We start from the raw sequence: 2,328 nt of genomic DNA on the forward strand, positions 1-2,328 counted from the left end.
AATAGATTTGGGAAATTTTGGTAACAATTGGGTAAGTAAATTTCAAGTTATGAACTAACGAAGTATGTAGTTAAAAATGTGAAAAATAGGTTTTTCACACTTAGTGTAACAATGAGATTTTGGAACATAAGGTAAAAAGTAAAATTTTGCTTATTTCAAGATATAAATTGGTAAGTCTTGAAAACATATTTTCACTAAAATTACCACTTTGAGTTTAGTGTGAATTGTTTTTATTAAAGACTTTTTATTCTTTTTAAAAAAATAAAAGATTTAATTTATTAATAGTGAATATATTAAAAGAGGGTTTAAAACCCTATATTTTGAGAAAATAATTAAATGAATTATTTTTCTAGTAAATAAAATTGATTAATTGATTTTGGAAAATTAACTAATGAAGATGGGAAATTTTTAATGGTTTTCCTAATTAAGACAAATTAGGCAATTTTCTTAAAACAGTTTTTAGAGATTAAAACCTTAAGAAAAATAAAAGGGAAATTTAGAGTTTATTTTCTTTAAAAATAATGAAGGAATTTATTATCATTTTCTTGATATAATACCGGCTAAAATCTTACATATTTTAACCAACTTGTCAAAAGTGCGGGTTAATAGCGATACCTTTAAAGAATAAGATTTTTAGCGGATTGTGGGATAATACCATTGTGATACCCGAGCTTAGGTATCGAGACCATAGGATAGGTCTCCCCGAGACTTAGGGTTTAGTCTCAAATATTTTGTATGAATTTCCTTAATAGGTTTAAAACCAAATAAGGATCATAAATCCTTACAAATGATTTTTTATTAAAATGACCAAACTGCCCAAAATAATAATAATGAATTATGAGTGCCATAATTATTCCGAGTATACTATATGGATAACTATAGTATTGGCTAAGTGTAACTGGACTGAACATTGGAGGGTGAAAACCTACTGAGCGCTAAGGACTCCATGTAAGTCAACTTATATTGTATGGCTGCAACATGAAACGATTATTGTCTTGTATGTTAGTATAGGGATACATGCACATATATAGACTGTCATAGAAATTTTCTTAGAAAATATGACGGTAGATATCCTTCATATCCTAGACGGTTGATCGTCATCACACTGCTTTATTTTATTATGTCCGGCTCATTACCGCGACGAGTGGCCAAGAGGTGAGGATTAGCTAGTTAAACCTAGGGGCGCCAAAATATATGGGACTTAGGGGCCCTCATGCTTACTTAATCATTGAACGGTTAGAACCCGAGCAAGTGCTCTGATAAGTTATTCCCAGATAGCAGCCGTGAATATTGGCCATTTAGTGAGAGTGCCTAGAGATACTAGGGGTTGCCAAGATTGAGTGAGGCTGAACACCCTAGGGGCAACTGCTCACCAGCACCACTGATTAACATAGAAGTCTCCGCAAAACCGTGTAAATTGGATTACACTCTTGGATAAGTAGCGATGCCCTAGGTAACACGATAGTTACCCTTGATGAGGATATTTATTGTCTAGATCTTAGTGTGGAGACTCGGTCCTCTTTTACAGATTATCAATTATGTTGGAGGGCGCGTTACGCCTGAATTGTTGGAAATTGTCAAGCGTTAGTCTCGAATTATATTGTGATATAATATATCTGCTTGCTCTGGGATTTTTCTGAGTGCAGGGATATAATTGTTGATAAGATATAGTTGTGATATAATATATCTGCTTGCTCTAGGATTTTCTGAGTGCGGGGATATAATTGTTGATAAGATATAGTTTTTATATAATATATCTGCTTGTTCTGAGATTTTCTGAGTGCAGGATTTTATCTAGTTATGAATATAATTTATCATTGGTTATCAGGCATGACCATAAGTTTTCCAGGATGCTTTAGCGTTCTTGAAATTGATTGTAGGGTCCGGAACCCTAATTATCTACATGCTTTTGTTTGAAAGTTGATCTTACTAAGCGTTTTCGCTTACCTAGTTGTTTAATGTTGTTGGTAAGAGCAAGGGCAAGGCAAAGAAGTGAGCGTTGGAGTCTTCCTTGAAAATGTACATGTGGACCGACCTTTTGGGAAGCCGTTTTATTTTTGGAAATGTTGTGTAATTTTCCTAAACTAAGCTCACTCTACTCTTTATAAAATATGCTTGTAACTAAATGTTAAGTATGGCCATACGACTTTTTAATATTTTTTTTTATACAGGGTTTTGAGACATTTTGTTAAATGAAAACATTTATATTTCTGCCTTATCGAGTCTTGAAAATTCGGGTTGTTACAGTTGGTATCGGAGCTCAAGTTGAGCCGGTTCTGTAGACAACCCACAAGTACATTTCACAAAGATAGACCGGCACTCGCTGTA

This window comes from Humulus lupulus, chromosome 9, assembly GCF_963169125.1.
Source record: "Humulus lupulus chromosome 9, drHumLupu1.1, whole genome shotgun sequence".
Taxonomy (NCBI): domain Eukaryota; kingdom Viridiplantae; phylum Streptophyta; class Magnoliopsida; order Rosales; family Cannabaceae; genus Humulus; species Humulus lupulus.